This window comes from Phocoena phocoena, chromosome 2, assembly GCF_963924675.1.
Source record: "Phocoena phocoena chromosome 2, mPhoPho1.1, whole genome shotgun sequence".
In the NCBI taxonomy this organism is placed as follows: Eukaryota; Metazoa; Chordata; class Mammalia; order Artiodactyla; family Phocoenidae; genus Phocoena; species Phocoena phocoena.
In genome coordinates this window covers 106,266,650-106,282,492 of record NC_089220.1, presented here as the reverse complement: position 1 = coordinate 106,282,492, position 15,843 = coordinate 106,266,650, and positions in this window count along the sequence as shown.

Genomic DNA, 15,843 nt, shown 5'->3' with positions numbered 1-15,843 from the left:
CTGTTCTCTCCTTCAGTTTATCTGTATCTCAAGGATGGGAAAGTGCCCTTAGCTATAGGGCTATGGGGGGACCAATAGAGAGAGTATGATGTCACGTGTTAAAAAGTTCCAGTCCAGGGACTTCCCTGGTGGCGCAGTGGTTAAGAATCCACCTGCCAATGCAGGGGACACAGGTTTGAGCCCTGGCCCAAGAAGATCCCACATGCCGCAGAGCAACTAAGCCCATGCACCACAACTACTGAGCCTGCGCTCTACAGCCCACGAGCCACAACTACTGAGCCCTCGTGCCACAACTACTGAAGTCGGTGTGCCTATTGCCCATGCTCCGCAACAAGAGAAGACACCGCAACGAGAAGCCCACGCACTGCAACGAAGAGTAGCCCCCACTCGCCACGACTAGGGAAAGCCCGAGCGCAGCAACGAAGACCCGATGCAGCCAAAAATAAATAAATAAATAATTTTATTTTAAAAAAAAGTTCCAGTCCTATCTAAAAATTAGTTACTATGGATGACAGATTGTTATAGGGGCAAAAGAGAGTCCTGCTGATTTAGATGCCTAACTCCTAACACCTGCTTAATGCTTTTATGTGACTATGAAATAAGATGAACCACCTCCATGATCTGGGGCTAGAGGTTCATGCCCAGACAGTTCTAGAAAGGGCTGAGAAACCAGAAACCTGTCACACAAGTTCATACAACTCACAGGGCAAGTACTTAGAGATGAGGGATGATATGGCTATTGGTGCCTCTGGTTGTAAAAATGCAACACTGTTTTAAAATCTTTAGCAACAGTGTCTTAAAAGGCACCAGTGTAAGAATATTCATTTGTATATATAGGTCTTTTGTGCTTCTTTTTCTCATAGTCTATGCATACATCTCTGTTTCTTCCTATATTTATCCCACTTCACTTATTTTTTCAAAATTACTTTAACTTTTTATTCCCATTTCCCTTGGTACTGCTCCCTTGAACTGGTCATAATTTAAAAACAAGGTTAACATCAATGCCGAAATGGACTCACAGACATAGAAAACAAACGTGCTTACCAAAGGGGAAAGGGCGGGGAGGGATAAATTAGGAATCTGGGGTTAACAGATACACACTACTACATATAAAATAGATAAACAACAAGGACCTACTGTATAGCATAGGGAACTATATTCAATATCATGTAATAAACCATAATTAAAAATAATATATATATAACTGAATCACTTTGCTGTACACCTGACACATTGTAAACCAACAATACTTCAATTAAAAAAAAGATTAACAACAACAATTCAAGGTTCATTGTTCTTGCCTGTGTTTATTGAGTTTTAAATACCCTGCTCTGATTTTTAAATTAGATGGATAGAATATTTTATGAAAGGTGAAATCATCAAGCAACAAAACTTATTTTTCACCAACATACTAGAATTTTTACAATAGAATGTTCTGAAACTATTAGGTTGGCCCAAAGTTTGTTTGGGTTTTTCTTTTCTTTTCTTTTTTTAAACGTCTTTATTGGAGTATAATTGCTTTACAATGGTGTGGTTCGTTTCTGCTGTATAACAAAGTGAATCAGCTATATACATATACATACATCCTGTTTGGGTTTTTCTCTAAGAACTTTTTGGCCAATCCAATATTTGCAGGGGATTCTTTTTTAGATCCTCAATGAGAGCAAAATCTTTAAGGGCAGGTTTTTGGAAACAGACAAAAATGAGCTGGATTTGCCTCTGAAGCTTTAGCAGCTCTGTCCCTAGCACCCTCTGAACAGATTTTCACGTCCCTTTTCCTGCCCGGGGCAAGCTCTCTAGGCTCCATTCTCCAGTACCCTCCCAGGTCTGCCTGCTCAGCTGTGGGCTCAGGGACGGACTGCCCTTAGACCTGGGGAAGAGGGCACTCATCCTGGGCCTTACACTTCATGGGACTGCTCTGGTCCTCCCCCTTCCCGTGGGCTGAGAAGTTCATGGGGCCAAGTGGCTATGCCCGCCCGGAACCTGAGCCTCCCTACTAGACCATCCTCAGGGTACCAGGAACTCCCAAATTCCCTGCCCAAGGGTCTCCAAGTGCAACTGCAGGGCCTGCATGACCTGTTTTTCAGATTGCACAGCTGCTGTGCTTACCTCTGGCTGGGAGGGGGCTGAGGGCAGCGGCTTGTATTGGCGGGGGCGAGGGTGCTGTGTGTGTGCAGGGCGGGGTATGGAGGTGCATTCACCTAAGGCCCTGCATGGTGTGAGACAGAGCTGGGAGTGGAAGGAAAACAGGGCAGGGAGACCTACAGGTTGGGGGTTGGGGGCCGTGCTGCCCTATGTGGACTTCTAACTTTGAGGAGGGTAAACATCCTAAATCTGATCCTGGCTTTCCTTCTTGTTATGAAGGTATATTTGTCAAGGTAGGAGGACAGAACATATTTTAATTCACGTTTCGTTAGCTTGATCTATCACTTTCAAATGCTGAGGTATATGGTCTGTGGCCTCTGTCGGTACTCTCACCTTTTTATGTTAAGGTGGCCTGAGCTGGGGCAGGTCTGTTGTTTGGCCTAGTATCTACCTCTCAGCCCAGCCCTGTTTGAAGATGCCCAGCTTCACCCCAGATCCTGATCTATGACTCCACACGGCCCAGGGCCAGCCCCATCCAACCACTCCATACAGCCCTGCTTCCTGAGAGCCCCAGAAAGGAAATTTCAACAACTGGGAACCGAGCCTGGTGAATCAGGCTGGGACTTGGGCTAGATCATTGCCTTTATTTGCTTCAAGTTGTAGGTGGCCATTAAAGGGGGGGGGGGCTGGTTTCTCCTGTGGCCGACAGGCTGGCCCTTCAGGCGGCTCCCTAGGAGACCTGGGCACAGGCAGCGTGACGGGTGGAGGGAGTTGGAGGTGGTCAGGGCTCTGCAGAGACTTAAAGTTGAGAGATCAGGTGAGTCAGACCGGGAGAGAACAAGGCCCAGAACTGGGCCAAGACCAGAACGACCTTCCAAGCCCATTCCAGAGTCAGTCACGGGAGAAGCAGCAGAACACTGCTGCTTACGGGCAGTAGTACCTGCTATGGTCTGAATGTTTACGTCTCCCTAAAATTCACATGTTGATGTTCCAACCCCTAAGGTGATGGTATTAGGGGGTGGGGCCTTTGGGAGGTCATTAGGTCATGAGGGTAGAGCCCTCGCGGTGGAGCTTACGCCCCAGAGACCTTGCTTGCCCCTTCCTCCATGCAAGGACACGTGAGAACCTGCCGGCCATGAACAGGAGGAGGGCCCTCACCAGATCACGACCATGCTGGCACCTTGATCCTGGACTTCCAGCCTCCAGAACTTTTTTTTTTTTTTTTGTTTTCGGGCCTCTCACTGTTGTGGCCTCCCCCGTTGAGGCGGAGCACAGGCTCCGGACGCGCAGGCCCAGCGGTCATGGCTCATGGGCCCAGCCGCTCCGCGGCATGTGGGATCTTCCCGGACCGGGGCACGAACCCGTGTCCCCTGCCTCGGCAGGCGGACCCTCAACCACTGCGCCACCAGGGAAGCCCCAGCCTCCAGAACTTTTGAGAATTAAGATTCTGTAGTTTAGAAGCCACCCAGGTTGTGGTATCCTATTATAGCTGCCCAAATGGACTAACCTAGTACCCTTCTGGAAAGGTGTTTCCCAACACGCCTCTCATGGGGAGCACTATGGGCCGTGGGAGGGGGGTCCTCAGTCTGGGGTGGGAGCTGAGCCCCGGGAGTGTGCTGTGAGAGCAGATTCGTTGATGCCTTCCAAGGAGGTGGGCTCGGCACCCACAGGCCTTCCTCTGGCCTGGTGCCCTGTTCTTGGAGAAGAGAGATAGCCAGGGCCTGGATCACGTAGGGCCGCGCTGGCTGTGGTGAGAACTTCGGGTTTTATTTTTGGTGACAGGACATTGTCGGAGTGTCTGAAGCTGGGCAGTGATCTAATATGACACACAGGGAGGGGATCCCTGGGACTGCTGTGTAGACTGCCAGGGAAAGAGGTGGCCAGGTTGGAGCCTGGAGGCTCCTGCAAAACTCCAAGCTAGAGACGCTGGCAGTGTAGAGTTGATCAGATATTCCCATCCGGAATTCAGGGAGTTCATGCACTTAGATGGGAGCGGGGAAGAGGGGGGATAGTATATATATATACATATAAATATATATATGTGTGCATATATATATGTGTATATATATATATATACACACACACACACATATATGTATATATATATCTTTATTTTCATTACCCTCCAATTAAATTTATCCTTTCCTTCAATGATCAATGTAGGCAACAAATCACAATACAAGCATTGCCTGTGACTTTGACACCACTAGAAATCACAGATGTTTTTATGTCACATTATACACAGTTACTGCAGGTCTAGAAACACTGTCTATATTCAACACTACCTTGGAATTATAATAGTTATTAGACTTGCCACTAGATCTTTTCATTTCATGTGGTAATAATAAAGCACATCTATTAATATATCATAAGTTTATTCTTTACAATATTTTGATAACTTTATTTCAATATGATTGGTTTCCTTTGTAATCCTCAGTATTTTATTTTAGGTATTTAAAAACATTATTTGGATACAGGGATTCATAGGTTCTGGCAAAAAAAGATGCTGGGACAAGGTGGAAATAGTAGATGTGGTGAGAAATGGTCAGGTTCTACATGTATTTTGCAGGGAAAGCTGGCAGAATTAGCTGATGGATTAAGTGTGGAACGGAAAGGAAGAGAAGTCAGCACTCCCGGGTCTTTGGCCTGAGCAGGTGGGTGAAAACTGATGGTGTTACAGAGAAGAGGCAGATGGGGTGGGCGGGGGGAGCAGGCTTGGAGGGGCGGGGAATGGAAAGTTCTGTTTGAAGTCTGTTGATTATTGGACGTCCAAGAGCAGAGGTCCAGGAGACAGTCATATAAACGAATCTAGAGCTCAGGGGAGAAGCTGGGATTGGAGATTCAAATTTGGGAGGCATCAGCCTATAGACTGTATAAAAGCCATAGGACTGGATGTAGATATTACTAAACCCATCTTCTAGATCAGGTACCTACTATGGGCAGAGCCAGTTCTTTAAGCCTAGACTTCCTCTCCTAAGCAGCCCCTACTCTGGTCCAACAGGCTAAAAAGAAACCTAGTATGATGAATCAAGCCCCTCACATGGGGACCACTGCAAAGAGGAGTTATTTGACCCTGTATTGAGTCTGGTACCAGAAGGATGAAATACGTGAAGTTCCCTTGCATCTTGACAAGTGGCACATCTTTCCCCTAATTCAGACCTCTGCACGCCTGTGGAGCCCATGGGCATTTCACGTGCAGTGGACTGCTCCAGCCACAATGTAGTCCAGGCAAGGATTACTTTAGAAAGGTGCTAATTTAACTGCACGACCAAGAGACGTTCTCATATACAATCGCTCATATTGATGCTAAACCTTAAACACTGTTTACCAGAAACCCAAGGGTGGTTAGTAATTTTGTTTCAGACACGAAAGCATGGCGCAGTTATGACCAATGTGACTGACTGGGCCTCAGTTTCCTTATCTATTAGCCAAACAGGTTCAACAAGGTGTAGTGAACATCCCCAAGCCTCTAAAATGAGGTTTCCCTTTTCTCTGAACTTGCTTCCCCTCTTGTGAATGTCTCGTAATTCCAGGAAGAGGCGGGGAGAGTTCCAGGTGACTGCATTTCTGTTCCTGGCTGGCTGCTCTGATCTCAAGGAAGTCTTCCTACATTTTGGGGACTCCATCCTTTTTAAGCTCTTGTATAAGAAAGGAAACTTTCAGAAGTGACTGGAGAGATGAATTTCATGATTATAGAACACTCTGAACAGAATACAAAAAGCCCAGAAGAATCCTTCATTTGAATCACCGTAAAAGCATTTCTCAAGTATTTTGTATCACACAGTATTTGCAAAGAGATAAAATGTGATGTGGTGACAGACTGTGGGCTTTGGAGGCGGGAGACCCAGCCCCAATGCCAGCACTGCCACTTCCTAGCTGTGCGACCAGGGGCAAGTTTCCGATTATAGCTACCACTGTGTGCCTATGTGCCAGGCGCTTCCCATCATGACAATGGTGTCTTCCCATCATGACAATCACCCCCATTTTACACATTAGGAAATATTACATATAGTTCGGTGCTGTTCCCCAGCTCGTGGGTCAGGGCTTGGATCAAGCCCAGGTCACCTAGAAGACTCTAAGTTCTCCTCATCACTGCAGGGAGACCTGGGGGAGAAAGTGCATGTAAAACTCCTGGGACGTAATAGTTGCTCAATGCACACCGCTTCCTTCTCATTTTGGGCTAAAACAGGTAATACAGACTCACAAGTCCAGAGAAGATTCTTTGCATTCTACCCCTGCCCCCTGGCTTCTTTCAATCACTTAATTTTCACCAGCATCAGAGCCATTGAAAATATCAGCCCCTCATCCAGGAATCTACTTTGCTACCAGGAAGCTCTGTGGGTCCAGCTTCGGCAGCCTTTGGCCCATCAGGGCCGGGCTCTGTGCCCTTGAGGTGTGGTCTTGGGAGGAACATCTTTTGCTGATCTTAAAATCAGCTCATCTCCTCAGAGCACTCACTATGGGCCAAGGACTATGTCCAGCACTGAGATGCGTTTTCTCATCTCATCCTCAGAGCAGACCTGAGAGGTAGATATAGTTGATATCTCTATTTCAGAGAAGAAACTGAGTCTTACAGAGGGCCAGCCACTTTGCTAAGGTCACACACCGTGCCACTAGCAGTCAAGATTAGAAATGAGGTCTGCCTTAGGAACTTCCCTGGTGGCGCAGTGGATAAGATGTCGCGCTCCTAATGTAGGGGGCCCGGGTTCAATATCTGGTCAGATCCCCCATGCATGTCACAACTAAAAGTTCGCATGCCACAACTAAGAAGCCCACGTGCTACAGAGCCTGCCTGTCGAAACTAAGGAGCCTGCCTGCTAACACCCGGTGCAGCGAAATAAATAAATGAATATTTTTTTTAAAAAAGAAAGAAATGAGTTGTCTGTCTTACTCCTAAATTCTTCATGCCACTTAGAAAATAGACATTTCTTTGGGCAAACTGGGGTTGGCCCATCTCTTCCCAGCTGTCCTCTTTAGCCTCCCCACAACCCAGTAAAACAAAAACAAGCCCCAAATAGATTATTTCTAAAATGAAGATTCCTAGGCGTTTGGGAGGACCCAGGGCTTTAAGTAAATAGCTATTGACAAAGGGAAAGCTCTACGGGTTACATGGCAAAGGCCACGTGGATGGTCACGCCCCCTGACTTAGTAATTGCACCCCTGGTATTCTGCTAAGGTTATATTTAACATAAACAAAAACCTCCACGAGTATATTTATCATGAAGTTATTTCCATATCTAAAATTTAGAAGCAACATCAATGTCCAAAATAAGGAACTGCTGTGGACCACTATGCATCAACACAACTGAACATTATGCAGCCGTTAAAATGATGACTATTTAGGGCTTCCCTGGTGGCGCAGTGGTTAAGAGTCCGCCTGCCGATGCAGGGGGACGCGGGTTCGTGACCCGGTCCGGGAAGATCCCACATGCCGCGGAGCGGCTGGGCCTGTGAGCCATGGCCGCTGAGCCTGCGCGTCCGGAGCCTGTGCTCTGCATCGGGAGAGGCCACAGCAGTGAGAGGCCCGCGTACCACAATAAAAAAAAAAAAGAGATGGCCTAACAAAGGGGAATAGACTGTGGGCTAAACCATTAAGATACCACAGTGTGGGATATTATTCTACTAAGGGTCTAGGGATTCACCACTGATAGCTTTTTTGGGTACTGTGAATTCCAGGTTACACCTCACTTTTGTATTGGGGAAGGATATAGACCAGTATGGTCTTACAGGAGTAGGTCTGTCTTGTTAAATATCAACTGATTTTCACCCCTTTTTTTGTTGTTGTTTCAGGCACAATGTTTGGCTGTCAATTTGAGGGTGCTATATAGCATTTGCCTCTAAAAAGTGCCCAGGTCAGGTGGGTTTGCACTTGAGTGCCCAAAGGGATAGACCTGCTGGGCCGCTTTGAGGATTCACAGCCATGGAGCACTATATGGGAAGGTCCTCTGTTTATTCCCATCAGTCCTGTTTAACTGATGTTTAACATGTTAAACATCAGTTAAACAGGACTTCTGTTTCTATTCACGATGGCCTAACAAGGATTGAATTTATCTTCCCATGCAAAACAACTAAAAAATTGGATAAAATATTTGAAACAATGGCAACACGTGAGGTGAGCCCTACAGTTACCTAGCTCATTGCCTGAAGAAAGTTTTTCATCTGTGACATATGGAGGGGAACCCAGGCAGAGCCTGGGAGCCTCCCTGTGTTTTGTGAACAGAGATGGGCTGCAGGGCAGCTATGGCAGCTAGACCTCACAGGGCGGAGTAGCAGAGGAGAGAGCTGCACACAGACAGAACTATGAAGATATGCAGAGGGTCCCCCTTGAGTATTCATTTGAGTACTGGCCAGCCAAGGCATGTGAAGACTCCTGCTGAAACCAGGGCAAGAACCACCCAAAAGGATTTGAGGGAACAGGGCTCAGAGCTCGTGGGGCCAAGAACAATGCCTGCTCCCAGCAGCCAGAGTGGAAAATCTCATAATTCAGGAGGCACTGATTAGAGTACCAAGGAGGGTCTTGCCTTGGGGAAAAAAATTAACTCTAAATCAAATGCAGGGACTTCCCCCGTGGTTCAGTGGTTAAGATGCCATGCTCCCAATGCAGGTGCAATCCCTGGTCAGGGAACTAGATCCCACATGCATGCTACAACTAAGAGTTCACATGCCACAACTAAGGAGCTGGTGAGCCACAACTAAGGAGCCTGTGAGCTGCAACTAGCAACTAAGACCCAGTGCAACCAATATATATATATATATATAAGTAAATTAAATGCAGCTCTGACCTGCCCGGCCTAACAAAAGTGAAAAATAAGACATGAAATTATCAAACTGTTGGGGAGGAAGAAATCTTCCTCTCTCCTTCTAGCTCTTTTGGCTGGTCTAAGAATTAAATTGACATGAGACAGATTAAGAGGAGAAAAATTAAACAGAAGTTTAGTAACATGTATACATGGGAGAGACCCAGGAAAGCTGAGTAACTCACCAAAATGGCCTAAGCCCTCACCTTAAATACCATCTTCAGCTAAAGACAAAAGAGGATGTTGGGAGTAGTGGTTTGGGACTTCAAAGGCGAGGAAAGCAATCGACATGAAGATGGAAAAGCAACTGTTTGGAAAAGCCATGCGGAGACAATGGAACTCCGATCTTTAGGCCCTGCCTAGAGTTTCCCCCACCATCCTAGCCCATATCTTTGCAGAGATCTCTGGTGATAGCTCTATTCCAGAAGCAGACCCTTTATGTAAAAAATTTTTAGGGAGGGGTCAAAATTTCTTCCTGAGTCTTTTGGGCCTTGATTGTTTTTGTTCAAAACAGTCCGCATGCCAAAGAGACATTTCAGGGTGGCAAGTTTTGCTCCCCTACAGTACTGTTTCCAAGTAACTTAACTGCATTCCAGAACAAAGCTCAAGAATATTTACATGAATACAAAAATACTCAACATCCAACAAGGTAAAATTCACAATGTTTGGCATCCCAACAAAAAGTACCAGGCATGCAGAAATGCAGGAAAATTAATCCAGAATGAAGAGAAAAATCAATCCATCAAAGCTGACTCAGAAAGAATACAAATGATAGAATCCATATACAATAATATATATATATATTTTTTTGGCGGTACGCGGGCCTCTCACCGTTGTGGCCTCTCCCGCTGCGGGAGCACAGGCTCAGCGGCCATGGCTCACGGGCCCAGCCGCTCCGCAGCATGTGGGATCCTCCCAGACCGGGGTACAAACCCGCGTCCCCTGCATCGGCAGGCGGACTCTCAACCACTGCGCCACCAGGGAAGCCCTACAATAATATTTTTTTAAAGTTATTATGACTATACTCCATATTTCAAGAAGCTAGAGGCAAGACTGAATATGATACGTAGAGACATGAAAGATATAAAATAAACCCAAACTGAACTTTTAGAGATGAAAACTGTGATGTCCAAGAAGAAAAATTCACTTGCTAATATTAATAGCAGATTATACATTGCAGAAAAAAAAGAACAGTGAATGTGAAGATAGAGCAATAGAAACAATTCAAGATTAAACTTAGAAAAATGACTAAAAAAAAAAAAAAATTGGGGCATCAGTGAACTGTGGGATAACTTTAAGTGCCCTAACAGACATGTAATTTAGACACTGGAGTCCCTGAAATGGGGCGTGGGATGGGCAGGGAGCGAAAAATATTTGAGGAAGTAATAGCCAAAAAAATGTTCTAAATTTGATGAAAACTATAAACTGACAGACCCAAAGAAGCTCAATAAACCCCAAGCACAAAAACATGAAGAAAACGTCACTAAGGCATATTGTAATCAAATTGCTTCAAGCCAGCGATAAACAGAAAATGAAAGGCAGCTGAGAAGAAAGACATATTATTCCAGAGAAACAAAAATAAAGATGACAGACTTCTTGTTAGAAACAAAGTAAGCTAGAAGACAGCAGAATGACATCTTTAAAGTATTAAAAAGAAAAAGAAACCAACTGTCAAACTAGACTTCCATACCCAATGAAAGTATCTTTCAAAAATGAAGATGAGGGGCTTCCCTCGTGGCGCAGTGGTTGAGAGTCCGCCTGCCGATGCAGGGGACACGGGTTTGTGCCCCAGTCCGGGAAGATCCCACATGCCGCGGGGCGGCTGGGCCCGTGAGCTATGGCCGCTGAGCCTGCGCGTCCGGAGCCTGTGCTCCCGCAGCGGGAGAGGCCACAACAGTGAGAGGCCCGCGTATGGCAAAAAACTAAAAAAAATTAAAAAAAAAAAATGAAGATGATCAGGAGAATAAGAAGACAAGCCACAGACAGGGAGAAAATATTTGCAGAAGACAAAACTGAAAAAAGACTGTTATCCAAAATACACACACACACAAAAACCCCTTAAAACTGAACAACATGCAAACAAACAACCCAATTTAAAAAGTGGGCCAAAGATCTTAACAGACACCTCACCGAAGAAGATATACAGATGGCAAATAAGCATTTGAAAAGATGCTCCACATTACATGTCAACAGGGAAATGCAAATTAAAACAATGAGATACCTCTATGTACCTATTACTATGGCCAAAATCTGCAATGCTGATGACACCAAATGTTAGTGAGGGTGTGGAACTCTCATTCCAGTGGGAATGTAAAAACGGTGCAGCACTTTGGAAGACAGTGTGATGGTTTCTCACAAAACTGAACATAGTCTTACCATATGATCCAGCAATCATTATTTCTTGGTATTTACCCAAAGGAGCTGAAAACTTATGTCCAGAAAACCTTGCACATGGATGCTTATAGCAGCTTTATTCATAATTGTCAGAACTTGGAAGCAATCAAGACGCCCTTCAAAAGGTAAATGAATAAACTGTGGTACATGTAGACAATGTTCTATTATTCAGTGCTAAAAAGAATGAGCTATTGAGCCATAAAAAAACCCATGAATATTACTGAGTGAAAGAAGCCAGTCTGAAGAGGCTATGTACTGTATGATTCCAACCATGACATCCTGGAAAAGGCAAAACTATGGAGATGGTAAAGAGATCAGTGGTTGCCAGAGGTTGGGGAAGGGGGAAAAGGATGAATAGGCAGAGCATAGAGGGTTTTTAGAATAGTGAAGATACTTTGTATGATACTATAATGGTGGTTACATGTCATCACGCATTTATCCAAAACCATGCAATGTACAACTCCACGAGTGAACCCTAAGGTAAACTGTGGGCTTTGGGTGATTATGATGTGTCAGTGTAGGTTCAATTGCAACAAATGTACCATTTAATCAGGGGTGTTGATAATGGGGGAGGCTATGCATGTGTGGAGGCAAGGAGTATATGGGAAATCTCTGTACCTTCCTCTCAATTTTGATGTGAACATAAAATGGCTCCAAAAAACCAATATCTTTTAAAAAAAAGAATTATAAGAGGAAAAAAGAGGGACTTCCCTGGTGGTGCAGTGGATAAGACTCCGAGCTCCTAATTCAGGGGGCCTGGGTTCGATCCCTGGTCAGGGAACTAGATCCCACGTGCACGGCGCAGCTAAGAGTTCGCATGCCACAACTAAGGAGCCCGCCTGCCGCAGCCAAGACCCAGTGCAACCAAATAAATAAATAGATATTTTTTTAAAAAAAGAGGAAAAAAGAAAGTTAGGGGAAATATTTTTTCAGATATACAAAAACTGAAAGAATTCACCACCAGCAGACTTATTCTATAAGGAATATTATTGGAAGTCTGACAAGCAGAGGGAAAATGATAGCAGAAGGGAATCTGGATCTACATAAAGGAATAAAGAGCATCACAAATGACACTACACAGGTAATTTTTTTTTTTTTGGCAGCTTGAAGGATCTTAGTTCCCCGACCAGGGATCGAACCTGTGCCCCCCTGCAATGGAAGCACTGAGTCCTAACCACTGGACTGCCAGGGAATTCCCTGCATAGGCAATTTAAAGACCTTTTTCTTCTTAGTTAAATCTCTTTAAAAGATAATTGACTATTCAAAACAAAAATAATAACAATGCCATTACGTAGAAGTAAATGTATGATGACAATAACACAAAGGCTGGGAGGGGAGAAATAGAAATAGCTGTTATAAGGTTCTCATATGTTCACTTTTTTTTTTTTTGCGGTACGTGGGCCTCTCACTGTTGTGGCCTCTCCCGTTGCGGAGCACAGGCTCTGGATGCACAGGCTCAGCGGCCATGGCTCACGGGCCCAGCTGCTCCGCGGCATGGGGGATCTTCCCGGACCGGGGCACGAACCCGTGTCCCCTGCCTTGGCAGGCGGACTGTCAACCACTGCACCACCAGGGAAGCCCAGGTTCTCATATTTTACATGAAGTGGTAATAATATCTCTTGAAGGCAAACCATGATAAGTTAAAGATGTATGCCATAAACCTTAAAGCAACCACTAAAGTAGCACAACAAAGAGTTATAGCTAATAAGTCAACAACGGAGATAAAAATGGAATCATGAAAAATATCCAATTAATCCAAAAACAGTCAGAACAAGATGGAAAAATGAACAAATAATAGATGGGAAAGACAGAAAACAAACAGCAAGGTGGTATAATTAAAGCTAACCATATAAAAATCACAACAAACTTAAACGGGCTAAACATCCAAATTGAAATAGAGATAGTCATATTCGACAAAAAAGCCAAGACCCAACTATATGCTATCTATAAGAAATCCACTTTAAATACAAAAACACAAGTAGGTCAAACGTAAAAGGATAGAAAATAATATACCATGCTGACACTAGTCAAAAGAAAACTGGAGTGGTTATATTAACACCAGACAAAGTAGATTTCAGAGAAACAATATTAGCAGAGATAAAGAGGGTAATTTCATAATGACAAAGGGGTCAATTCATCAAGATGACATAATAATCTTAACCATGTGTATACCTCATAACAGAGCTTCGAAATACATGAAGCAAAAACTGATAGAACTGCAAGGAGTTATAGAAAAATCCACAACTATTGTTTGAAATTTTAAAACCTGTCTTTCATAGAAGAAGTAGAAAAATCAGACCCAAGTGGTTTAGTTCAGCCAGAATGGAAGGTGCAGGAAAGGAGTGAGGGGGAAATTAGTTAACTACCCTGGAGGGAGGATAACAGGAAAAAACATGAAAACAGGGAAGACGGACTCAGTAACTCTGGCACCAAGGGAAAAGAAGTGTTGGGTAAACATGAAGCTCTCCTATTACTAATCATAATTAGGTCAGAAGACCTCCAGTTTCCATAGTCTCAGGCATCCTTTTTATTTTTGTATAAACAATCTGTAAGTTTTTGCCACAGGGAACATTGTTGCTCTTTAATCACACAGAACCAGTCTGGAGTAGAATCCTTTGAACTGTATGAAGTCAAACGGAGAGAACAGTCTATGACAGAGTGGAGATCTGCTTTTTAATCCAGTCCTAGATGCATCTCTGAGTGACCCCAAGCGTAGAAGGAAGTGACGTAAGCCACCATATCTAGAGGATAGTGAAGAACGGGCAGAGCTCCTGAGAACAATCCATCATCTTGTCCATCCATCCATCCATCTATCAATCCATCATCCTTCTATTTTTCCACTCATCTACCATTTATCCTTCATCCATCTATCCATCTACCCACTCACTCACTCACTCATACAATAAGTAGTCACATCCTGGGTTGGGTGGCAGCTTCACCTGTGGTTCCTTGGTCCTATTCAGAAGTAACTGAGACCTCACAGCTCACTTGCCTTCAGGGGAAGTTACCACCAAGGCACACCCAGATCGTCACTGTCCCTTGGGAGGACACTGTGGCAATAACAGACATCCTGTTGCATGAAACCATGGCCTATCCTGTCAACTCAAGCCTTCCCAAATCAGGTTCCCGAACACTGGTTTGCCAGGAATTAGGGTAGAGTGGGAGACACACCTGGATCGAATTGTGTTGAAGGGAGAGGGAACCAATCAGACAAGAGGCCCTTCTCCAAGAAGGGAAAGAGAGATGGGTAGGAGTGGGGGGTACACATTTTTCCCTTTATTTTCTCCCATTCATCCCGTTTCTGTCTCTCCTACCCTCAACCCAAGAGCATAATTTGGTCCTTAAAAGCCAACCACCCTCTTAGTTGGCAGATGTGTGAACCTCTCTTAGAAGTGCTGAGACAAACCCCACTTAAAAGGGAATTTGGAGTCCTGAAGAGGCATCAACTTTGGACTCTAGGTTCAGATCTCAGCTCTAACCCTGAGAAGTCGTATAATCTTGATTAAGTCATTTAACTTCTCTAAGGCTTGGTTTTTCCCTCTGTAAAATGGGAATGATACTAACCTTGCAGAGGTGGTTGAGAGGACTAAACCAGATAACACATGTGTGGGTATTACATTTCCCAGGTTACAACCTTGGGTATCTAAACAAGAAAATTTAATTTTCGTTTTCTGTAATTTAACTCTAAACACGATCTTGAGCTTCCATTTTGCCTCCTGGTTAAACACAAACAAATAACAATAACAACTTTATTGTTATTACCAGTTTTTTATGTGTTCTTTCAAAATTAAATTATGCAGTTACAAGCATATTTATAGGAGCATATAGAAGATGATCATATAGTATATATATATAATCATGTATCTCTCACTGATCTAAGTATACCTCGTATATACACACACACAAATATACATATATCATATATACATATACGCAAATATATATATACCTAATACATACACGCAAAAGTCTTATATATACATACATACAAATATATATATATTTGTATATACGCAATGTGTGTGTGTATACACTCTGCTGTCTAAGATAGATTGAAAAGATTTTGTATATACAGGTTAGAAAAGTGCTAGGAACAAGTTGGGAGGAGTAGGTTGAGGCCAGGTTAAGGAGTTTGAAACATACCCTGCAGGCAAGTAGTTGTTAACCTTGACTGTGCCTCTGAACTATCTGTAAGTTTTAAAAAACACGTAGCCTGGGTCCAAGGTCAGTTCTACAGAATCAGGTTCTATGCGGGTTGGTGATGTGCCTTTGAAAGGAAACTGCACGTCATTCAGATGCCTCAGAGGGTTGAAATTCTTGCTGTAGGCAGTGAGCCGGCATGGAAGGAAGAAAGCAACACCACCATGTTAGGAACATTAATTTGGCAATTGTGGGAGGGAGAGGAAGAAGATTGTAGGCAAGGGAACTAGTTTGAGGGCTGTGGAAATGGTCCAGGGAGGAGCGTGCTAAGGCCTGAACCGGCTGGTGAAGTGGAACAGAATGAACCGGGTGGATGTGGAAGACGTTCCAAGGCTTTGTAACATTTGGGTGGGGGGAGGGGCCGGGA